Source organism: Nannospalax galili, unplaced genomic scaffold (assembly GCF_000622305.1).
Source record: "Nannospalax galili isolate Female #2095 unplaced genomic scaffold, S.galili_v1.0 scaffold660, whole genome shotgun sequence".
Classification (NCBI taxonomy): domain Eukaryota; kingdom Metazoa; phylum Chordata; class Mammalia; order Rodentia; family Spalacidae; genus Nannospalax; species Nannospalax galili.
This window is the reverse complement of record NW_008349073.1, coordinates 2795260-2820340: the sequence shown is the minus strand read 5'-3', so window position 1 is coordinate 2820340 and position 25081 is coordinate 2795260. Positions and strand designations below refer to the sequence as shown.

Genomic DNA, 25081 nt, shown 5'->3' with positions numbered 1-25081 from the left:
CCACCCAAGGGGTTAATTTCAGGATTTTAAGTGCTTTTGAAGATTTGTCCCCAGTTGACTTTCTTTTAACACCAGATACCTTCCTTTCAGAGTAGTTCAGGTGTGTTGATTCATTGAAGTCTTTAGATGTACTTTTCACTGAGACAAGTATTTTCTTCCCTGTTGTTGACCTTGTTGGATTATTTCTTTGCTAGAACTAATTTTAAAATCAATTAGGGGGCTTTACCTTTATCTTTCTCTCTTTATTTATGAGATACTGATTGCAGAACTACCTACACTGTGTTTAGATAAATTACCTTTTTTGCAAAAAAATAGCATTTATATTTAAGACAAGTTTAGTGCATCCATCCAGTGCTTTGCATTTTTGTAGGCCAGAGCTGTAGGCTTCATTCCTTTGTGGGCTAATTAGCTTTGGGCTGGGAAAACTTTGTTCAGTTCAGAAACCAAACATTTCAGTACACGTGAGTGTAAGCTGTGTGTGTGTGTGTGTGTGTGTGTGTGTGTGTGTGTGTGTATGTGTGTTTTGATCAGCAGGTGGACCTTAGGTGGAATGATGGATTATGGATGAACCAGCAAAGGCTTTTCAATGCTGAGCCTAGAAGGGGAAGCTGAAGGACACAGATACTTGTTTTTTTCCTAGCCAGTGACAGGCCTGTTGGTTAGGCATATTTTTGATGTCACTTTTCATTTTAGTCTTCCTTTGAAAAAAAATCTATGGTCAATTTATAGGGTGTTCACATTTTATAGTCCCTAATCTTACCCTCTGCTATGACGTCTGTCTGGTTTGGGCTGCAAATGTCTTCGCTCAGTTCAGTGTCTTCTTGGTTGCCACCTTGGTGGAGGGCTGCTCCACAGTAGGATCTCTATTCCATTTAGCTGTGAAGACATTCTGGAAACTTTGTGTTCCTTACTTTTTCATTTCTCTGCTTAAAGTCATTTGATGCTCTATTATATGGGCACTTGGTGAGGCTAAACTTAAACAACCATTTGATGTAGGGCATCTACGGCATCTTTCTGGCAGACACTGGTCCTCAGAATTTGTTGCTTCTTCTGTCATACCGATTCTGAATGATCTACATATTAGATGCCTAAACTTACTACTTTCTGCCCTACCCTCCACCTCTTGGTCTTCTGTCTTTTTCCTCTGTCTCTGTGCAGTTTGATTTTCTGGGTCAAGTAAATTTCTCATTTCTTCAAGTCTGTTGCCAGCCAATTACCTAGCATATAGTTGGTACGCACGTGGTCTGTTACATAATGTCTGCTTGCATTCTCACTGGCCATCGGACTCCTTGTTTATAATTTGGGGCTGCAGATTGGCAGAATTCACTGACCCTTATCTGTGATTCTTCCACTCAGCCACCAACAGGATGTTTTCCTAATGACCAGAAGGCTGGTCTCTTTCCATGTATGGCTGCCTTTTGTAGGCTGGGCTGCAATTAGGAGAAAGCCAGGTTCTTATTCATAAAGAAATGCCTTTAGCATCTGCTTTTCTAGCTGGAGGGGCTTGTTTTAGAATGGCTTGTGTGCAGGAGCTATAGGTGGAACTTTGGGAGGAGCTGCTGATGTGTGGGCTGCCCAGGACTCTTTTCCAGCCTCCTGCTCCCTTGGGCTCTGGCTTGAGGCCCATGCCTTATGGATTGGGGTATAGGCTATACTGCACGCTCTATTATTGGACCCTCTTTCCTCTCTACCGTTTGCTGCAGCTGCTGGGAGGGAGCCACTGTGTTCTGCATGGCAGATTGGCAGACAATGTCATTTGCTGGTTTGTCCATTGGGACATCCAGAATTATTAGGCCAGTTTGTACTTTAAGAAGAGGAAGACTTGGCATCATTCAAAGCAGCTTATTTTCTTCATTTCTTATTTTGTCTAAAGAGAAAAGAAATTTCCCAAGACTTTGCTATTCTTTTCAGTATGTATTAAGTCACCAGCTCAGCATTTTCTTCAGGAAAATGTCCGAGTCTCTCCCTGCTGCTTGAGCCACGTGGGAGCCGGGCTGTTGGAGCCAGGCTGGCTTGTCTGGCTGATGGTTCTGGTTACTTCCTCCTCACTCTGAAAGCTTATGGTCTCGTTCTTCCTTCACCCCTCTAGCGCTCTCAGAAGAGTGACTGATTCCTTTAGTCAAGGCATTCCTATTTGCAGACCAAGTTATAGTTAGTCAGGTACCTGAATCCAGTAATAGCAGAGCTCTGGAAGATGTCTGCTTCTCAGTTGAGAAGTCATTAAGCAGCTTCTGTTTGTGGCAGCATTTGGGACCATTGTTTATGCTTAGATACCGTAAAGTAGAGCATGTAGAGGACAGTCACTGGGCCCTGTTGGAAAAGAGTTGTCTTGAGACTAGATAGAAATTAGTTTCAGGATACTGTTGAAAGAATCTGACAAATGGAAAACAGCATAATAAAATCCTGCTGGATTTCATCTCTCACCCACATTACCCAGCAAGAAATGCATCCTTAGGGCTGGAACTGTACTGTTTAGTATCTTTCCCCTCTATGTCTAGGAATATGCTCAGGTGAGACCATGCTCTTTAGTACCTTGTCCCAACCCTAGAGCTGATATACTTGGAGGCTGTGTCCTAATTCTGTATGTTCCCCCCTTTTCTACCTCTGTCTCTCAAAGTTTGCTTTGCATTTTGCTTTGCAGATGTTCGTGCAAGTGAGTGTGGGCCTATGCTCCTGCTACTTTCAGTTTCATTTGGATTTTATTCAGATTACTATCCTCATCCCAGCCCTGGTCCATCTCCATTTGCTGCTCTCCCTCCTGGGAAAACTTACTTTTAAGAAATAAGAAATGAATAAAACACCTAGATTTGAATGAGGAAGTCATTCCTAGCAAACACAGTTTGGTCAGTCTGTTACTTGTACCTATAGAGTAGGCCTTGCAAAGAAGCATGTTGCTGTCCTACTTTCCCCTTATCTTGTGTTGCTCTTAAATCCTTTGTGCTGGTTCGGCTGCAGCATGAACTTGTAAATTCGTCGTGTTGAAGTTGCCTCATGTCGTTTAGCTGTTTTTCTGGGGTTCATCCAGAGAGAGTAGCTTCTTGAATGTGAATTTGCTGCTTCAGACATGGGTGGGCCACAACAAAATTGCTCTCTAGTTTTTTTTGAGCAACAATATTTAAGCTGCTTATTTAATGCAATCTTAGTTTTAGAAAACTATGCTTGTGTAATTTAAGCAAGACTAGTATCCTGCTTCTGTAATTAAAATCAGTTGATGTTTTTATTGGTAAAATATGACTATATTTCTAGATAGGAATTTGAGGCACCTCACTCATCTATGTGGGTGTCTTACATTTAAGTAAGTGAGAGAGGGTGTGGCATACTTGTAATGAGGCAGTGTGGCTCTCATTTTAACTGTTTTAATGTCAGGCTTCAAAGTTGGCTTTTGTCACTAATGATGGGAGGTTTCAAAACTCTGGTCCTTAATAGGTTTTGAGATTTATCTTCCTGGTTCCTGTAGATGGGGCCAGCCTCTAATTTATTCATTTTGGCTTTTTGGGACAAGGTCTTGCTGTGTAGCCCAGCCTGTTCTTGAACTACTTATTTTTATGCCTGGGCCTCTCAAACGCTGGGATTATAGTATGCATCACTAGGCCTGGCCTCTTCTTCCTTCTTTGATTACCATCTTACTTTCCCCTCTTTTTTTCCTACTGCATGATCCTTATCATGCTTCTTTTTCTCCTTTTCTTCCCTTTCCTGAAGTTACCATGTTGTGCCTTTTATACTTAATTGTACTGTGATGGCCTGGCCCATTGAGGGATATAAAGTCTCTTGTGGTAGAGATACCTGATGTTACATGGAAACATGGGGGGCACAGAATCTGAAGACACAGTGTTGTCTCGTCTGTCCATATGTATGTAGACAGTCAGCTTTCTGTATCTGAGGGCTCTTCATCTGTGCATTCAAACAACTGTGCATTGAAAAAGTTCTTGGGAAAAAAAATTCCATTTGTATTCAACTTGTACTGATCTTTTCTTTCTTGTACTGAGAATCAAATTCAGGACCTCACACATACTAAGCAAGTACTCCACAAATGAGACTGCAGATAGTCTTCCATCTTACATGAGACTTGAACATCTGAAGATCTTGTGCCCAGTCTCTGTCTCTGTGCCTGTGCCCATGCCTATCTCTGTGCCTGTGCTGGTGTGTCTGTTCTGGAGCCAAGTCTATGGATACTGAGGGATCTTTCAGCATCTTGGTGGTCCTGAACTGACTTCGTGTTCTGAAGTTGGGGAAAAGGACCTTGTAGCTATTTCTTACTGCTATTTGACCTTGGTATGTCTCTTTTACCTCCATCCCCTTTCCTGGTGGGAAAATGATGCTCATGTATGCTTCTAAGGTATCCCCTGATGCAGAGTTCTACAAGGGAAAATCCTTTGATTGTTAACTGTTAGATTCACTGCAAATATGGCTACCCAACATTATTGCTTCTCATTTGCTGCAAATGAGCTCCAAGACTTCTGGGTTTACCCAGGACTGCTCTGAGGACAAAGATTAAGTAGATCTCTGCTGGTGCCATATATTTTGATTGAACAGCAGAGCTGCGTTGTGTATTCAGGGTCTGCCACTGCTCACCAATGCCTGCCACTGCCCTTGTCTTCCTGCAACAGCTGTGTGCCCTGTTGGCTCTCACAGTGACCTGCAGCTAGCTTTTCCCATAGAACCGAGGCCGGATCAGTTTTTCTTAAGGTGGCTGTACTGAGCTACTTGTGTTAAAATCTCTGTGATTGGGGTGGAAAATGCTCATTTTTCAGAACTGCTGAACACTTCAGCTTGTGAATCACTGTTCTAGATTGTTACTCTTAGTAGTTGAAGAGTGGGAGCTTACCACAGCTGTTGCTCTAGGATTTTGGCCTTTGACAATGTCATTTTTCTTTTTTTGAGCCAGATTTAGATGTAGCTTTCCTGTATGAGCGCCACCATATCCCAAAGGTTACAGAGCTACCTGCTAACTAGAAACAGTGCTCTTAGTGCCGTGAGGTACCACGGAAAGGAGACAGGAATATTCTGCTTCAGGGAACAAGGTCTTCTAGGGAAGAGTAGAGTCTTTTTAGGATTTAACATGCTGTTGGAGCTGATGGTTTGGTGGGGGCTTGTATTTGGTTTCAGGGTTGTTGGGGAATCCTGCTGTGAGGGTCGCAGTCTTCCATGTCCAGATAGCTCTAAGGAGCTCGGCGCCTGATGGAAAGACTCCTCTTTTCAGCAGGGGGCCTCCTACCTCTCTTCCTGACTCACCTTTTGAAGTGGCCGCCACAGATACCCTACCAAAAACATGGCCTCTGGCATAGGAACTGCCAGGTTTTCCTGTGTGATAATCAGACAATGTCTGGCAGCCTGGCAGGAGCCCACCACCACATGTAAATGAGGCATCCTAAAGGCACCTACCAACTAAGGCTCTTGCCACTGCCCCCACAGTATAAATATCCTGGTTTCCCCTAATTAATCAGAGCTGAATCACTAAGACCTGGAGCCGAGCTAAGTCACTGAATAAAGGAGCGGTACCACTGAATCTGACTGAGCTGAGTTCTGTGTCTTACTGCCTACAATCCAGTCTTCCCAGAGAGGGCTATCTCTTTGTAAACCACGACTCACGGAGACCCTGCTTTAGCCGTTTCTCGCACCTCCCCTCGTTACCTGGTGGCCAACGGGTCTCGAACTTAGAGGGAGTGCATGGTGGAAATTGAAACGGAACCCAACCGGGCAGCTGACAGCAGTCCTAGAGCCGCCAGCCCTGGTAGCAGAGACCCTCAGTAACGTGGTGCGCGAAACCTGCGCACCCCAGCGGCGGAGAGCCAGGGACCCGAACAGCAGATGTGGCCCGTGGGACCCACCGCACTCCAGCGACCTGTGGGAGACCGGCGCCACGCCCAGCAGCTGGTGCTCCCTGAAACCCGCCCGCCCTTACAGGGTCAATTTCACTTCAAGGTAACAAGAGGAAAGGTCTATGAAGTGCTGTCTTACTGATCTGAATTCACATTTCATGTGTGATTCTGTCAGCTGAACCTGATAAAGCAGAGAAGAGGGAACAGGTTAAAGAATGTGCTTGTCTCCAGCATGTGCAAGCAACCCTCACATAGTTGGAAGGGAATATGAGTGTTTCATGGCACATTGTGTTCAGGACACAGCCCAGCAAACCCTCAAGTACCTTCTGAATCCTAACTGATACACAGAAGTGTGTGGTGAGGGCTTAGTGTTCTGGGGTGGCCTTTATTAAGGCTGAGGAGGAGGAAACCTTGTCCTTTGTTAGGGCTTATAGGAGGTTGTCTGCTCAGCTCTGTCCAGGGCTCAGCTCTGAGCTCTCGGGGTTGAGGAATGCTTTTGGAATCATTTTCTGATTTATGTGAAATAAACACTCAAAGATGTGATTTCACAGTCTTCTGTGGGTTTATTTCTGATGTGAATTCCAACTGTCAAAAAGATTGGATTATTTTAATGGGCCAAGGGCATTCTCTTTCTTATGGAAGAAGTTAGTTTTTACATAAAGAATTTGAAGAAAGAGTGTCACTGGATACTGAGGAAACCTGGGGTAGGCTGTGAGTACTTGGATGCCCCACTGGGATTGAGGCACTGGACTTCTTGTTGAATCAGTACTTACCTGGTTAGACAGATGAGGGAATAAGGTTGGGACAATTCTGTAATTTGCTTAAGGTTTCTTGTTTGGTGAGTGAGCCAAGATTTTATTTGTCTTCTGATATGCCTTGTGAATTTGGGTATGGATTTGGTGGGTTGATAGCCCTCTCCTTTAGTGTTGAATAGATCTTTACACAGTCCTGTTTTCAGTTTTCTAAAATTGAAAACTGGTTGTCTTTGCTTTTACAATACATACTTTCTTCTTTCAAAAGATTTTTACGGGACTAGAGAGATGGCTCAGTGGTTAAGAGCACTGGCTGTTCTTACAGAGGACCTGGGTTCAATTCCCAGCACCCATATGGCACCCAACAACCCTCTATAACTCCAGTTTCAGGGAACCCAACGCCTTCTGACTTCTTTGGGCATTACATGACGTGGGTGCACTTACATACATGCAGGCAATACATACATACATGTAAAATTTTTAAAAATTTAATTTTGTGGCTGGAAAGATGGCTCAGTGGTTAAGAGCACTGACTGTTCTTGCAGAGGACCTGGGCTTGATTCCCAGGTGGCTAACAACCATCTGTAACTCCAGTTCCAGGGGATCCAACACCCAATTCTGACTTCTGTGGACTTTGCATGACTTGTGTGCACTTGCATACATGCAGGCAATAGACTCATAAAATTAGAAAAAGAAACCAATAAAGATATTTATATAAAAATATTTTTACAAAATTAGGATATTTCCCACAACCATGTTTTGAGGGTACTATAATTTATAGCAAGAGAAACAATATGTATTTCTAATAAGTGTCTGTAACTCCAGAGACAAGGGTAACCCCTTTGTACCTCCATCCCTCTATCCCCTTCCTCTCTCCTTTTCTTCCTTTCTTCTTTATTTGTGGCACTGGGGATTGAGTATGCTATGCAAGTGCTCTAACACTGAGCCCCAGCCCAGTGTATCTTTTAATAATCTTGTCTCCTGTATGAAGTTTGCCTGGAAGTAGTCTCATTGTTTAGACTAGCCGGACTAATGTTAAGAAGAGATTGGATTCCAAACCCCCCCCCCTTTTTTTTTGTTTTTTTTTGAGACAGGGTCTCCTTGTAGCCCCAGCTATCCTGGAACTATGTAGACCAGGCTGGCCTCGAACTCACAAAGATCCACCTGCCTCTGCCTCCCAAGTGTTGGGATTAAAGGTTTGCGCCACCACGCCCGACTGGATTTTCCCTTTTAATTGTCTTAGTCTTAATCATTTTTATAGATGTCTCTGAGGTCTGGGAGTACCTGTTTTAGACAGTTCATTATCAATTTAATGATTTTCATTCATTATTTTTACATTATTTAACCTCATTTAGATAGGAAGCTTACACATCTACTTTCATCTTTACCCCATTCTCTACTTTAGAAATTTGTCCCTGGTTATAAATGTGAAGTATTCATTTTATAAATTTTGGAAAAATTTAAAGAAGAAAATATAAATTACTTAAGTTCTGCACCCCAGAGGAAACATTGTTAATATCTCATGGCCTTTCACTGACGTCTCTGCTCATGTTTTGTAACAGATCATTTCCCCTGGCCTTTAAATAATTTTCTAAAACAGAATTTTTAATGATTATATAGTTTTTAATAATATAGATGTACCATAATTTATTTAACCAATTGCTATCTATTTTGGGAGATATGAATTATTTCCAATTTTTATGATTATATCTTTACACTTAAAATGAAAATTTGCCCTGAAGTAGGAAGCCTGCTGAGTCAGGTCCATTCAAATCAGAGGTAGCCTCTGGCAAATTGTGTTGGAGCACACTTGCTGCCACAGATGCATGCTCCCAGAGGAGCTGGTATGTAGTCCTGCTGGTGGTGCACTCTCTAATCACCTAATTTCCTTATCTGTTTGTGTTATTTAGAAGTAGGCTGGGATCCAGGCCCCTTGTGTTTTGTTGCCAGGCATCCCCACCCCCTTCAACTACTAGACTTGCTGGTTTTGAAATAAAGGGTAGAGGAAAATGGGTAAATCCTCCCCTGGGGTCCCCTGGTCTTCTGCTGCTCTGACTGGGAGATACAGTGACACTTGAATAGTAATGTTTGTGTGTGCACCTGCAGCATCGCCATGTTTCAGCCCACTTGTGAGTGCACAATTACACTGCAGATTGTTAAATTGTACCCTGTTGTGATAAAAGCAGTCACCCCCACATAAATGTGTAAGCAATTATATTTAATTAACATATAATAACACTAGTGACTGAAAGTAATTACAGCCATAGTTGTTGGTTTAAAGAAATACAGTTCTTGATCTTGAGGATGTTGCCTCTTGGGGTGGGAATAAAACACAAGAGGGCTCCCCCCAAGAGGAGTTTCTCTATGAAGAAACTGAGCACTGTCCATAGAGTCTTTCTTGAGCTTGAGAAAGTGATGTGGGATTTACTAGAAGTGCTGGCTCAAATTGTTGAGGGCTTCATAACCCAGAGTTCTCATCCCAACTATATGTTAAAGCAGGAAGGAGGCTGTGAGTAGCTATAGCTGCAGGTATGATGCTCTGTGTAGCTGTGGGGAGGGGGAAATTAAGCTGATTTTACTGGTTGGGTGCTTTGGGAGCATGTGAGCATCTGAGAATAATTCAGCCAGAAATCACTATAACTCTGTATGGTTAACATCTGTATGGCATAATTAGGAAATATTCTAGATCCTCACATGGTCACACTTACCTTCTTGTCTCACTTTATTATTTATTTATATTTTATGTGTATGAATGTTATGCCTGCATGTGTGTAAGTGCACCTGTGTTGTGCGGTGCCCACAGAGGGCAGAAGAGAGCATTCGAGTTCCTAGAAATGGACTTACTGGACTGTTGTTAGCTGCTATGTGGGTGCTGGGATTTGAGCCTGGGTCTTCTGTGAGAACAGCCAGTGCTCATAACTGCTGAGCCATCTGTCCAGCCTGTCTCACATTATTTTTATGTCTTTTCTTGAAGAGTCAGTATTTGCTGTGGGCAGTCTTAGTTTTAACTGGCATTGTGGTTACTCCCAGTGCCTGGCAGTCTGGCTCTGGCCTTGTGGAAAGCTCTTTCTCCCAGGCTTAACTCCTTATCTGGGTGAAGTCCAGCATCACCAGCAGTAGTGGAGAACTTCAGAGAACCTCAGAGACCACTGGATGGTCAGATAAGAGCAGAGTTACCAGATGCTAGATTGCTGGAAAAAGTCACCAGTGTGGTTCATCCTTTGCCCCCATCTTCCTGCCTCTGTGGACTTTCTCCTATTCTGTCTTACTGGCTTACAGCTTATTGGAGAGTGATCTGTAGGAGCTTGGAGAGGGCTTTGGAAGGAGGTGCTCAGGAAATATGTATGGAGGTATTTTAATTTGTTCACAGGTGCGTAGCTTGGAGCAACATTGGCTCCCTCTGGTTCTTTTCTGATGAAAAGATGTGGGCAATTTCTGGAAGGGAGAAGATGGGTTCAAGGCTGGAGATCATTTAGTGATATTTTGACATTTGTATGAATCCTTCTCTGTAGTTCCGAAGAAATTAGTATCTTGGTCATTTGGTAATTTTAGTTCATAGACTCACTGCCACACTTGAGTGACTTTTGGAAAGTATAATATTTTACCCAAAGCCCATTAAATGTTAGGCATTCTTTCATTTTTTACTGTCCTTTTACTGATTAGGGAAATATTTATGTGAGCCCAGGAGGCTGATTTATTTATTTTATTGTCTTTTTAAATAACTTGCTTCTCCCTGGTGTTGGGTGCTTTCTGAAGCCCAGACATCTGCCATAATTCCTTCCATGCTAGTCATCTGGCCTTCCTTGATATGTATCCTCAAGTGCCTGCTTGTCACTTTCCCAGCTTCTGGAAGCCTTTGGGTTAGTGGAAATAATCAATCCCAAATGTCCCTACCCAGGGACATTGTAACTCCTCTAAGGGTATAGGGCAGATCAGTGGGTAAGAGCCAGCAGGAATAGCCATGAAAGACATGTGGAAACAAAATGTCACTTATCGACCTGGACTCAGTCCTCTTGTGCTGGAAGCCTCTTTTTTTCTCTATGCTTGAGGGTTTCACATGTTGACTCACTGACCGAGGTGCCCTACACATTCTAAATCACCTGCCGCTGTGTGTACAAGAAATCAGGCAATTATTGATGAGGTGGTCTCCTGAGAGATTGTTCTGGAAAGTAGATAACAGATCTTTTGTCCTGTATCTTAAAGGCATGGTGGCTGAAGACTGGTCAGAAGAGAGCCAGGAGCTAGGTGAGGCGCTTGTACTCAACTATTTGCCAGCATGAAGCCTCTGAACTTCCTTCTGACTGACTCTGTCCATGAGCCTGTGCTCGAGCTGCTCTCCATAATTAAATTCCCCTTGCCTGCAAGCGCACATCTCCAGCCTGGTTTTAAGGTTTGGAGCTTAGGTTCCTGTTGTCTCTCCTGCTCTGAGAGCAGCTGGCTCCATTTTTTTGTAATAATTTCTCTCTCTCTCTCTCTCTCTCTCTCTCTCTCTCTCTCTGTGTGTGTGTGTGTGTGTGTGTGTGCATGTATCTCTGTGCGTGTGTAGTAGGGAGGGATCTTTCACTCATCAAGCATTTGCTGAATGGATTAAGGCCAACACAAAAACTGCTTTCCTTAGAAGGTAGCTTGGGTATTTTTCAAACATTTATTTTTTGATGTGATTATGGAATAAAAAACCACACAACTTGGGATGCAATAAAAGACTAATGAGAAACAAAGCCATGAACTCATCAGTGTTTCAGCTCCACTAAATTAGAGCCTGTGATACTCAGTAACACATCTGTGGATCAGGGAATGGAACTGATTATCGACTGTTCTGGGTCTGCTGGGGTAGCGCTACGGCTCAGTCAGCACAGCCATGCAGAGGAAAATGCTAAATATTGATGCTTTAATGTAGAGGTTCGCAGCCCTTGGCTGCACACCAGAACTACCTGAGGAGCTCTTAATCAGCATGCCTGTCCCAGGTCTCCAGAATCAGAATTTTTAAGGGTGGGTCTTAACTAGCTGTCCTCTCTCACTTTCCCTTGCCTCCCTCAGAGCTCAGAGGGAGGCTTCTAATATGCAGCAGTAGTTGAAACTCATGCTTTTTGCATGTTTTTTGGTAGCTCTGGTATCAGCAGAGACTTAGTGGGAATAATTCTGGGTGGGGGCTCATGATTGAGAATGATGGTATCCAACTAAATAAAATCTTATCTTTGCAAATATTATTTGGTTCACTTTAAGAATTATGTGACATAATCATATTCTTTTACACTGGGGGCTAATTTTCACTTATTCTTTAATAAAGATGTCAAAGCCACTCATTACTTTAGCGACAAGTTAAATATTTCCCATCTGTAAAGTTCTTTACTTATGAAGCAGTTATTATCTGTCTGCTGTGGAAGTAGGGGAGAAATTGTTCTGACTCCTCTTTTCTCTTCTGTAATTTGGGCCAGAAGTTGCCTTAAAGCCAGAATATGGAGATTATGGAATTTATCTTGGAAACAACTTTGGTTGATGAATGCCTGTAATGTAGTTGAGTTATTTAAGTGGATGTTTCTTCCCACACTAATTTGTCCTTTCTCAAGAAATAAAAACTAGACAGAGAGAATGACTTGGTGTTAGAGTGCTTGCCTAGCATGTGCAAGGCTACAAGTTTGGTCCCTAGCACCATGGCACCACAAAACAAAAGTGAAAGGATTTGCTTTAAGTATTGATTCTTTTTTTTCCTTCATCTTTCACAAGATAGTGCCTTGTACTTCACCTACTTAATTTAGTTTTGCTTACTTTCTTTTTCTTTTTTTTTTAAGATTGTGTGTGTGTATGTATATACACATGTATGTGGGTGCCCAAGCAGGCTAGAAGAGGGTGTTAGATCTCCTAGAGCTGGAGTTACAGGTAGTTGTGCATCACCTGATGTGGGTGCTGGGAATTGAACTTGGGTCCTCTGGAAGAGCAGCAAACACTCCTAACTATTGAGCCATCTTCCTAGCTCTTGCTTTTTCTTTTTAAAAATATTAGCTAAAATCATTTGAGGAGCTTTAGCTACTGCTACTACTATCACACTGGCCTAACCAGAAACTGGCTTGAATCAGACCCCTAGAATTGCCATGTAGGTGTGCTACAGATGACTGCAGTTCTGGAGCAGGATTGCTTCCTTGATGTTGCAGAGTGGCTTGGTGGTGTACCTCTCTTTCTTCCTCACTTGTTAATACCACCCTCAGCTGTGTTTCTTGAAGTCCCTATAAGACAAGACTGACTCAGTCCTCCTCTGCAGGTGACTATAAAAGTCCTGCTTGTTGGAATGGAGCACAGTTGATTTCTTCACTTCCTAAACTATGCTTTTAATAAGTGACACAACATTGTGTGCCTACTTATTTTAAGGTAGCTCAGTTCTCTTTAAAAGCCCCATTATTAATCCCCATAGTGTTTCCCTAGAGTCCTGTAAGGCTTCCTTATTATTAAATCTAATGTCCTGAAATTATTGGCCTGTTATCTTATTCTCAATTTCCAAGTTCCCTCTATGGATTTAGACAGATACCCAGAATGCCTTTTGATAACCAAAGCAGTAAGATTCACCAGACTTTTTTAGTCAGCAGGTCAGCCCCATGAGGACCTCAGAAAGGTATTTTTTCTACTCTTGGATGAATCGATCCACTTGATGGGCAGCCAGTTGCCTGGGCATGGGTAGTCTTAGATGAAGGATGCTGTAATCTTAGGACTGGTGGGCATGAAAGCTGGACCCATGCCAGGCGGAACCAGTGAGACTAGAGGACAACACGTGCCACCAAGATGTGTCTTGGCTGATGTTTAAATTGCATCAAATTAAAGGTTATTTCTCATTCTCCATTGAGGTGTCACCAAAGGGCAGAATTAGTGTCATTTTTAACAGCTTTCAGCTTCTAGAGCTGCCACTTTTCCCTGAGGGTTGTTAGGGATAGTAACTTAGTGAGTCTTTCCTATCCTAAAATCTCTTGGTTGGAGGACTTCTTAGGCGAGCAGTTATTCCAGATCCAACGACTCCTACTCATCTTTTCTTTTTTGAACAAAAAACACTTAAATCTAGTTTTAAAAGTTCCTAGTAAGTTCTGCCTGCCGTAACATTGCAAAGATACTGAAGTGTGTGAAGGGACTGTATACTTCTTGTGTGAAAGTGCTACCATAAGAATGAGCCCGAGGGATGTTTTACATGTCATTTTCTAACAGTTTAGTCCACCACATGGTTACTTTGTCCTTGTTCTGAACAGTGTATTATGCTAAGGTGGATGAGGAGGGGTTACAGATATACAGGGTAAAACCCCTGTTGTCAGAAATTCATAGTTCATTGAAACAACTTGAGCACATGTTAATCGAGGCAGCATAGGGATACCTGCCAAGATACAACCTAATTGGTGTTGGGGTTCAAAGGAGAGGGAAATCAGTTTTTGAATTGTCTGACTCTTAGACTCGGGTAATTTTCTCAGTTTGTATCTCTGTGGGGTAGAAACCAAAGTACGTGCATTCATAGGACAGGGTGTGGAGGCAGCATGTTAGCCTCATCCATTTTATCCGTGCTTCATTAATTTCTGCTGCCTTATTTTAAAACCTTTTTGTCATCCCCTTTGTAATAGGAACCAACCAACATATCTAAAACCCAAAAAAATTTTAGTGAAGGTTGGTAGTAGGAATGAAACTGAATTTTCTACCAGTCAAGATTCCATGAACCTACATGGTGTTGTTGGTCATTGGGCGTGCCTTTCTATGTTTTAAATTTGAAAAGTGGGCAAGGTGCTTTCTCTTGAAGCATTGGTTTTTACCTAGACATTTTGCAAAGGCCACTCCTTAGGCAGCTCTTATCATTTTGCTGAATGTCAGCAAGCATTCACTGTCACCTCTCTGATGCCAGGGAGGAAGGTGACGCCTTTACTTTCTAGTAAAACAGCCCCCAGCCTTTTGGTAGCTCTACATTTAAAGGTCAGTGCCCTCTGTGTCTTTCTCTTGCTTCCTCTGTCCCGCTGTCCTTGCTCTCTTCTTTATAACCTGTCTTTCTTGGAAGCTGTTTCTGTAAAAAGCACTAGAGCTATGCTTTAAAGAGATTGGTTTCAGTAAGTCTGAAAGGTGTTAGTTGTAGTAAGCTTGAGAGAGTCACCTTGTTCCTTAGGAGGAAACTCATGATTTATGGTTCTAGCTCTTGAAAGAAAGGAGTAGTGTTTTATTCTTTTTTTAAAAAGGGAATTATTTTTGACTTAGACCATGTATGTGCCTATCATTCTTCGATTATACCGTGCCTGAAACATTGAGATTTTGAGTAGTTTTCTTAATGAAATTAACCAAGGCAGTTGTGGTGGTTTTAGTGGAAGAATTTTACCTGCTGTTGAGGTCCTATTTAATTTTGCAGGCCGTGCACTTGTTTCTTAGTGACTGGCTTATAAATTGCATATAGATACAAATGTTTTTTAAATGTGTAATGATGCTAGCTTTAATGAAGATCTTAGACTTGCTGCAAAACCCTTTTTAAAATAAAGTTTGTATGTGGTGATTTTTAATGATTGTAGATTATAATATATCTTTCATGATGGTGATTAAGTTGTAGGTTTAGTCAAACTTGTTTATTTAGCAAAGTGATCATGAATATTCCCTTTGCAATTAACATTGATTTAGAGTAGATCTATATTTATAATTAATAGATATTGAAGGTGTGCTAAGGATATTTAGGTTCCTGTTCTTTGCCGTTCCTTCATGGTTTTATTCATTTTATCTTTTGGGGGTACATGTAAAGACATTGTTTATATTTACTTCCTTTATGACTTAAAACGCCACTGTAGGGCCGGGTGTGGTGGCGCACGCTTTTAATCCCCACACTTGGGAGGCAGAGGCAGGCGGATCTTTGTGAGTTCAAGCCCAGCCTGGTCTACATAGTGAGTTCCAAGACAGCTGGGGCTTCAAGAAAACTCTGTCTCCAAAAAAAAAAAAAAAAAAAAAAAAAAAAACAACAAACCCAAAACCACCTCTGTACTCCCCAATGGAATGCCTGCTAAGTAAGTATGCTTTTATTCATGTGCATACGTGTGTTGCTAAGGTTCCATCTAATCTTGTTGCGTGTACTGTGGGCGTAATACAAACATTCTTGCCTGATTGGGCACTTATTTCTGCATCTTTTGGCCTGTTCTATACAAGAATCATTTTGAACTGGGCCATCATTACGTGATGATATGCCCATTTTCTCTTGGTGCCCTATGCATTCTTTTAAAATAATCACCTGTGTGCATCCATCTTTCCTTCTTTTTGTTTTCAAGGAAATAATGTTCTTGCTAAAGTCCCTTGTCAGATGATAATCTTTCATCTTGGTGTTCTTGCCCTAAATTCTGAAATACAGGTGTGGAAAAGAAAATGATTTTAGAGGAGTGTGAAATAAATAATAGGGAGAGTTTAGAGATACAGAAATAGTTCTGTTTATATAAAAAGACACATCTACAACCCCCTCAAATGTTTCAGTGACTACTGGAAGCAAGCGCTAAGCTAACCAGACCTGCAGCCGACTGTTCTGACCAGACCTGCAGCCGACTGTTCTGACCAGACCTGCAGCCGACTGTTCTGACCAGACCTGCAGCCGACTGTTCTGACCAGACCTGCAGCCGACTGTTCTGACCAGACCTGCAGCCGACTGTTCTGACCAGACCTGCAGCCGACTGTTCTGACCAGACCTGCAGCCGACTGTTCTGACCAGACCTGCAGCCGACTGTTCTGACCAGACCTGCAGCCGACTGTTCTGACCAGACCTGCAGCCGACTGTTCTGACCAGACCTGCAGCCGACTGTTCTGACCAGACCTGCAGCCGACTGTTCTGACCAGACCTGCAGCCTACTGTTCTGACCATACCTGCAGCCGACTGTTCTGACCATACCTGCAGCCCACTGTTCTGACCATACCTGCAGCCGACTGTTCTGACCAGACCTGCAGCTGACCGTTTTATTCTATTGTCTCATTTGCATCTTGCAAGTTATAAGATTTTCTTTTCTAATATTCTGTTACATTTGTAAACTGATAGGAAGATTGAGTCCAAGAATCCTAGACTGTCTAAAAGTAATGCTATTAATTTTCTAAATACCCTTAGCAAGAGAAAGGAATTTAGGAAGAACTACTAAACTGAAGAATGATAGGATAGAAGCAAAGACCCTGACTGAATTTTAGGTTTTCTTCTGTTTGACAGCTTTAAGAATGTTGCTATATCTTGTTTCCAGAATTCTGCTACTTGGGTTACCAGAATCTTCCGTGAGTAAACAATAGTCCAGTCCACTGGTGATTAATGCAGGTAGATGACTTGTTAGGACCAGGGGAAAGTAACTGTAAGGTTATCATTAATACATGCTCTTGTTCTTCTCAGGACTGCCACAAAATTATCTAAAATGGTTTCAACATTTTATCATGGAGTGACTCCTCAAAGACGCAGAGCACCCTCTTAGCTCGTCATACCTTGTATAAGTGCTGACTGGTAGGCAGTGTTTGGTGGCCTGCCCATTTAAAGATCTCAGTGTTTGAGGGGTGGTATCATGGCTGCTGTCTGGTCCTTTGTACCTCTTTCTCAGCTTTATGGCATTTTGGAGTAGTCAGCACTTTTATTTGCTGAGGGCACTCAGCGTGTGCACATTTGTGTATATTAGTTTTGTATGTTTCTTATCAGCACCTGTGGGGAAACAGCGGCGAATGCCTGAAGGGGATCGTCATGGTGGAGAATTGTGCATCTATAGAACACCTTTTTTCTTGGTTTTATAGCACAGTCTCTGCCTACCTTTATCATGCACTTTAACTTTAAAAGTACTTTTAAAAAATATTGTAGTTTTGAGCATATAGGTAGAGTTCATAATTTAATTCTCTTACAGAAGCAGGATTAAAGATTTCCTTCAGCCCTTTCTTGACAGCTAAACCAGCTTTTTTGAGCCCCGGCCCTTGTTGGTCTCATATTCATTTCCATAACAACAAGTTGTTGTGCTTCAAACTCTAGGAATTATACTTGGAGATTGAAGTAAATAGCAGGAACCAATGAATGCTTAAGTGAGAAATCTTGTTTGTAATGTCACAGACTCATCAGAGGAGGGCATGAGAGATGGAAAGCAAGATTGGAAACATAGGTATCCTGCTGGTGGAGTAAAAGTCTCCTTCCTCCCCAATTTTCTGGACCTTATTTTATTGGGACCTATTTCAGTTTGGTTTATGTGGCTGGCCTTTTCTTTCTAATTCCTTTCTCCCTGTGGACATTCATCATTTCCATATGGTGGTATCTTAGGTCAAAAAACTAATGCCTTCATGGTACAAAGTACCTATTTATACCTTGGTTTTGTTAGTTGATGTGTCGTCTCTGCTTCCTTTCTGTCTATGTCAGTTATTGGCCACCTTGAACTTACGTTGCATTTCTGACTTGGCAAGGCTGTTAGCATTCAGCTTTAATAATCTGGGCAGTCAGGCAATGCTGGTAATGTCCGATTATGTTCAGCATAGCTTGGAGGCAGATTATTCTTTTTTGTTGGCCCATATTTTTATGCTTTTAAATTTTGTTGCTAACTTTTTAAACGTAGGTGGAGTAATTATATATGGTGCTGTGTGACTGCTTTTGCATTTCAGTACACATGTGTATATGGAAGACATCGCTTTGGTGCCCAGGGTTAAATATATAGAAATGAAGGAAAATATGATTTGCAGGGCAGTTTTCCAGGTTGGCCAAGTTCTTCAAAGTGACAAATATTTCTGGTTTGTTTTAAAATTATAGACATACTGATGAGCCCTGTCATTAAATGAATTGCCTTACACCTTGGATCCTATGTTTTGGATGTGGATGTATATAGCACTTGTGGCTGTAGAAAGGACTCCATGTATAAGATTGCCTATGACAATTCTTGCCCTTAATCTTGAGGAATCTTGGACTCGAAATAACTTTTTTGTTTCTGCTCTTCACTCATGTAGTTCACCAACAGTTGCATTAATACAAAAAACTACCATATTTGATTTTTTTTGTTCAAGGCTTAGATGGCATTGGGTATTGAGGTTACATCTGTGAGAGCAGGTTCTCTAGGTAAAAATGGTTTAGTTAGCTATAGTTTCAGAGGCAAATGGAGTCAATCCAAACCCTTCACATCTAGCCTTGGAGATCCCTTAGAAATCAGAAAGCTGATTGTATATGACAACACCAAACATGGCTCTTGCTTGTACAGGCTGAGAGCACAGCGTTTTCACTGAAGTTCTGATTTTTTCAGAACATGCTACTATAGTAATTTTTAGCAGTGCTTTAGCTAAAGGCAACTTGTGCCTTTCCATTATCAGTTTCACCATGTTGTATTATCACTTATGTGGATTTCCTCTTCTTGCCTTTTGTTTGAACAATGTGGGAAGAGATTATAGAAGAAATTGAAGAACAAGGGGTTTTGTTCATTATAGAATTAGTATATTTTATATGAAGATAATGGCTGTTATGTGGTTAATGTCATTCTTTCTTACCTGTTTCTACGTGTGAATTAATGCTTTGGGTCAGTAAGTATCTTGGTCTTTTTCTTTCTTATATATTTACTTAGTAACTGCTCAGGTCAACACTGACCTTGTTTTGGGCCTGATGGAAAGCCAGACTCACATGAAAAAAGGACATTGAAATGAGAAGCTGGCGCTCATAGAATCAGTCATGTTGACTAGACTATGCCTCTGATTCTTATTTGTGTCCCATGTCTCATGCCTTCCTGTTGGCAATTGCATTTTGACTCCATAGTAGGACTGAAATATGCATGAATTGCCCAGACTAGGTGTTTGTCCCTTTTCTTTGGTTGTCTCCTTTGAGCCAAGCTTGTTTGCATGGAAGTTGTGTTTCCAGAAATCTCACTCTTTTGTGTTTTGAAACAGAACTGCACCAGCCAGATGGATACTGGCAGTTATTTGTCCAAATTAGTAAGTGTGATCCAGTTAACCCTCTGATGTATGGCAGAGAATGAATGTGTGTAAGAAGTAGGTAAGAACAGAAATAGATGAAAAATTGCTTGTTCTCTAAAGGAATTTATATTGGGCATTAAGCTTAAGCACAAAAAGAAAAAAATTCAAGTTTTAGTTTCATTCTGTGGGCTGGGAAATTATTGAAAGTTTTCAAGCAGGGATTCAGTGTGATCAGTTTTGTGTTAGGAATGTCAACCGTGGAGTCAGGAGTTTTGGTGGCATAACGATGGCTGTGGACATGCCTATAAGGGTTATTGATTTGCTAAATTTGTGATAGGCAAGGCGGCCAGGTTTTAGATCACGGGATACAGAATTGTCAACAGGAATTTAAGATTTTGATCCAGGAGGATAGGACTTTAGTGACTAAAGTAGGTGGTGCTGGTTTAGGAAACTGAGTAACTACAAATTCAGATTCAAACAGTGTGACTTGGACAAGTTTCAAATGGGAATGTTCAACAAGAAGATGAAAACCAAGTGAGATTTAGCAAAATAAATTTTTGTGTGACATCAAAAATGTGATTAAAGTGAACAAAAGCTTATTGTCAGTCCACTCCAGGGTTGACCCAGCTGCAGATAGTCATAGAATAAATACTGAGAAGACTTGCAGGTTGGTTTGAAGATTTGAATGCTCTCTGTGCTGGTTCCCATGGGCAGGTTTCACAGCTGGATTATGGTGGGAATCCTGAGGAAGGTTAAGATAAAGGAGGTCCACATCCCTTGTCAGACATCTTTAGATTGAATTAGGAAGAATTTGGATTTTAGACTATACGAAAAGTTGAGGAGATAACTCAGTGGATAAAGAGCTTGGCATGCAAGCATCAGGACCTGGGTTCAGAATCCTAGCCCTTCGGAGATGGAAATGGGGAAATCCCTGGGTAAGCTGGCTACTGGTTCAAGTGAGAGACCTTGCCTCACTATATAAGGTCAAGAACAATCCAGGAAAGATACTTGATGTCAACCCCTGACCCCCACATGCACTTGCAAGGCATGCATGCCTGTACATAGTGTACACCCCCCTATACACAACACAAAAAAGAGTGTTAAATGGTACATACGTGGCATATTAATAACATATTACTCCCAGTGAATTGTGGCTAGCACCACATAATTAAATACTTCAGTGTTTTTTCAGTATAATATGAATATTCCTATTTAATGGGACAAAGACTTAAAAGTAATTTTCAGAATCTGTTCAGGTGAGGTTTTACAGCAAATGATTACAAATTAGGTCAACTTTGACAGTCAGGTATTATAAAATAGTATTTTAGTTTTCAGAGCATTATACATCTCACTTGTGTGAATTTGTGGTTTGAGGCTATCCTCTTAGAGACCTTGAACAAGGAAGAGACAAAGACATAAAGACACTTGAAGGAACTTTCTTCAGAAGAGTAAATTTATTCTGATCTGTACTTAGGAAAAAATTTTTCCTATTTTTCCATTTGAGCTAGTTTCATTTGGATATGTGTGTAATGGTAACAGATACCTTAACTGTTTGGATTGTAGAGTTTTATTGGCTTACCATTGGTCCTGAAGAGGTAGGACACACTAAGGGCTTTGTTGATGTTCTTGAAGTCAGTCTAGAAAATTAGACAACATAAGCAAGCAGCTCTATTTTAAGTGTTGGCATTTGATTTCTACGACAGGCTATTTTGTCAAAGCCCATTCCCTCTCTTCACTTTTGTTCAAAGACATAAGGGCAGAGCTGGACTTCAGGTTATGAATGGCCACTGTTGGGTCAAAAGAGGAAACATTTGTAGCTTCTCTATAGGCTTTTTGCAGGTTCAGGCTGCACACAAGGGGCACATCCTTTTGATGCTGGAGTGACATTGTTTTAAATGTCAAATGAGTGAAAGCTGCCTTTCTGTCTTCATCAGCCATGGCAAGCTGCCATGCCAAACCCCCCCCCCCCCCATATTTCCTTGGTTTTATATAGGAGTTGAACTAGGGGTTAGAATTCAGGCTTTCCAAGGCAGCTTGTTTACTAATTTAAAAGGAATTTGGCTGGAGGGAACCTTAGGTTACAGTCTTCATTTGGCTTGGTGACATTTTAGACAGACTTCAGCATACTCCTTTGTTTGCAGAATAACTGTGGGGTTTGGTGTGACTCAGAACAATATCCCTGTTCCAGCAAATCTGTGACTAGAACAGGATTTGGAAAATAAGGAGAGTCCTTGCAGTTTTCCAGGATTGTTGTGAACCAATGGTCCTATTGCATTCCCTGGTTACTCAGCACCCTCTGGACACTGGCCTAGTCATGGGCAATTGGCTGTCCAAATAGTGTGATCGGGTTTGTAGCTGGAGCTCTTAGTGAGGATGAGGCACAGCGCTTCCTCAGTTGACTGCTCTGGGGAGCATTACCCGATGTGCAGCTGTTGCCTGAATCCTAAGTAGCATCCGGAGTGAGGTTGGAGTTTGCCTGCTCCCTTTCCTTTCTTCTTGCTGCTCTGAATCTCTGATGGATGGGGCTAGATGTTGGCTTGGATCCAGAGAGGCCAGCCATGTTGTTAGATGTAGCATTTCAACCACTCAGATTTTTTGTCAACATCTCAGATGTGGTTTTTCCAAATAGACCTGGAGAGCTTATTCCAGCAGGAGTTGCATTGGTCACTCTGGGCTCCATATAAATCACGAATGGTTTTCATTCTCTTCTCTGTTGAAAATGAGCATGTGGAAATATAGAGGGGGTGGGCACATAGATAAGCCCCTTGTGTCAGACTTTGTGATGCTTGTGTTCATCTGCAATTCAGTAACACACAATTGTTAAATTGTGTGCCAGGCCTGCAAGACAGTTCCATGAAGATGGGACTTCCCTTCCTTTAGAGACCCAGTCAGCCTCACTGCCCTCCAGGCTGATCCACTCTGCTCTTGATTGTTTCAAGGGTCAGCTCTTAGCATTGGATTTCTTACTGTGGTTAAAAGAGAAAGAGGGGAATAAGGAGAGACTGACATGTGTTGTGTGTGTGTATAAGTTCAAATAGCACATATTGAGTCAATATCAAGGTCTGTGTGCTATAAGGTCTCTGTTGTAACTATTCAACCTTGACTCTGTGGCTGAAATTACTCTTGTATAAAATTGACCCAAATGATGATTGTGGCCATATGCCAGGAAAACCCTGAAAATTTGAATAATAAAAGTCATGTCTCTAACTATTGTTATTTTTATTGAAAGATAATTGAAAAGGACTGGGTGTGGTGGTGCATACCTTTAATACCAGCAGGGGGACAGAGGCATGCAGATCTCTGTGAGTTTGAGGTCAGTCTGGTCTCCAATAGTGAGTTCCAGTCCAGTTGGGGTTACAGGGAGACCCTGTCTCAAAAACACACACATAAAAATGTAAAGATCACTTGGAGCTCTGAGTGTTTACCCACCCCTCAGATGAGGCACAGGCACTAGGCTTCTGTACCCAGCTCTGCCTCCCTCCTTCTCATTGCTGTCTGTGGAGTGTCTCCCAGACAACTGCCGGCACAACATCGATCAGGTGCTGTTCTCTGAACTCCCGTTTGTGTGTTTTGGCAGCCTAAAGATAAACAGGGTATTGACCCAGTGATCTTGACTCACTCCTGATTTTTTTAGGGACAAATAGTGTCCCCCTTCAGAGCTGCAGAGTGCTTCTGGAGTTCAGTGGCTGCTCCTGAGTAACGACTTCCTGTCAAGTGGCTCAGCTCAGTTTGATAAAGCAGAGACTGGGTTTCAATTCTTCCTGGAGTAGTGTGTGCTTTGGGGAGGATGGTCTGAATGGAAAATTTTGCCAACAGTGTACAGTGTAATGGTAATAGCAGACACTGTACTTGTCTCTGAAAAGGCAGAGATGGTGCAGAAGCAGCTCCTGCAGCCCTGGGTGCTCAAAGCCAGATGTTGTTTGTAGGTGTATTTAGCATCAAATTGAAATGTTGATTTTTTTTTTTTTTTCTTCTAACTTGTTTTGTAATTGAAATGCCACTGCCATTTCTAGTCCCCCAACCAAATCTTTCTTACTCTGTGCTTGCTGGGTTAGTAGTAGGGCCAGGGTAAAGGCAGGACAAGAGAGGACCTAGGGTGCCGGCATGCCTAATACACTTCTCATTTCTAAAGAATCTTGATGCTTTTGCACAAAAGCCAGAATGTGTGTGTGGCTTTTTGTTTGTTTGTTTGTTTTGTTTTGTTTTTAAGTAAGGTAGAGCAGATTAGTCTTGTGGGTTTTCTTTTTCCCTTTATTTTGTTCATCAAAGCACTGTGTGTTCTCTGCTTTCCAAGGACTCCTGATGTTGTTATTTTGTATCAATAAACACTTCAACTCTTTTACTATATCCTGTCTCTTGAACCCTACCCAGATAATAAAGTTTTGTAACAATTGATTACTACTGAAATGGTTACTTCTTTGTCAATACTCCACCTATTCAACATAGTGAGAAAATAAAATTTCGATTCCTCAAGAGCCAAAATAGGTCCCTCCCTCCAAATTAGTTTATACTAGAGTACCTTTTGAACACTCAAAACTTGTTTATTAGTATTTTATTCTCATCCTGCCCAAAGTAGACTATCATTTAGAAGTGAGTTGGAGCCAGTAGCCTGTTAGCAAGTGAGGAAGCAAAGATAAAACAGGCAATAGAATCTCTGAATAGGATGTGTCATTTTTTTTGTCACAGTATTTTCTGTGTTTGAAGACATAGAAGATGATCTCTGTGTTGGGATTGTATTTATTTTTAAAAATATTTTATATATTACCTTTATTTTAATGTATATGCGTGTATTGCCTGCATGTAGGTAAGTGCACTTGTGTCATGCAATGCCCGCAGAGGACAGAAGAGGTTGTCAGATCCCCTGGAACTGGAGTTACAGACAGTTGTTAGCTGCCATGTGGGTGCTGGGATTTGAACCTGGGTCCTCTGCAAGAACAGTGTTCTTAGCTGCTTAGCCATCTCTCCAGCCCCTCTCTTCACCTTTCTGATTGTTCTTTTGCTGTACAGAGGTTTTTAGTTTAATGAGGTCCCACTTGTTGATTGCTGACCTTAATTCCAGCAACTGTTGTCCGATTTAGAAAATCCTTTCTTACACCTATATCTTGTTAAGTTACTGCCAGTGTTTTCTTCTAATAGTTTCAGGGTTTCCAGTTTCACACTGAGGTCTTTGATCCATTTGGAGTTGATCTTTTGTGCAAGGTGAAAGATAAGGATCCAGTTTCATGCTTCTACATGTGTATATCCAGTTTTGCCAGCACCAGTTTTGCCAGCACCATTTGTTGAAGATGCTGTCTTTACTCCATTGTGTGTTCTTGGCACCTTTGTCAAATATCAGGTGGCTGAAATTGCGTGTATTCAGGTTTGGATCTTCAGTGATGGTCCATTAATCTATGTGTATTTTGTGCCAGTACCATGCTGTTTTTATGACTGTAGCTCTGTAGTATACTTTGAAATCTGGTATAGTAATCCCCCCAGCATTGCTCTTTGTGCTCAGGGTTGCTTTGGCTATCCCGGGTCTTTTGTGCTTCCATATGAATTTAAGGAATTTTTTCTAACTCTATGAAGTATGTCATGGGGATTTTGATTGGGATTGCATTGAATCTATATATTGTTTTTGATAGGACTGTCATTTTCACAATATTT

At 41.6% G+C, this 25081-nt stretch overlaps 1 protein-coding gene across 2 annotated transcripts in view; it reads left to right on the top strand.

Annotated features, from left to right (window-relative positions):
- Snd1 (staphylococcal nuclease and tudor domain containing 1) overlaps positions 1-25081 on the top strand; it is a 462156-nt gene that overhangs the window by 76226 nt on the left and 360849 nt on the right. The gene's annotated exons all lie outside the window — the stretch shown is intronic.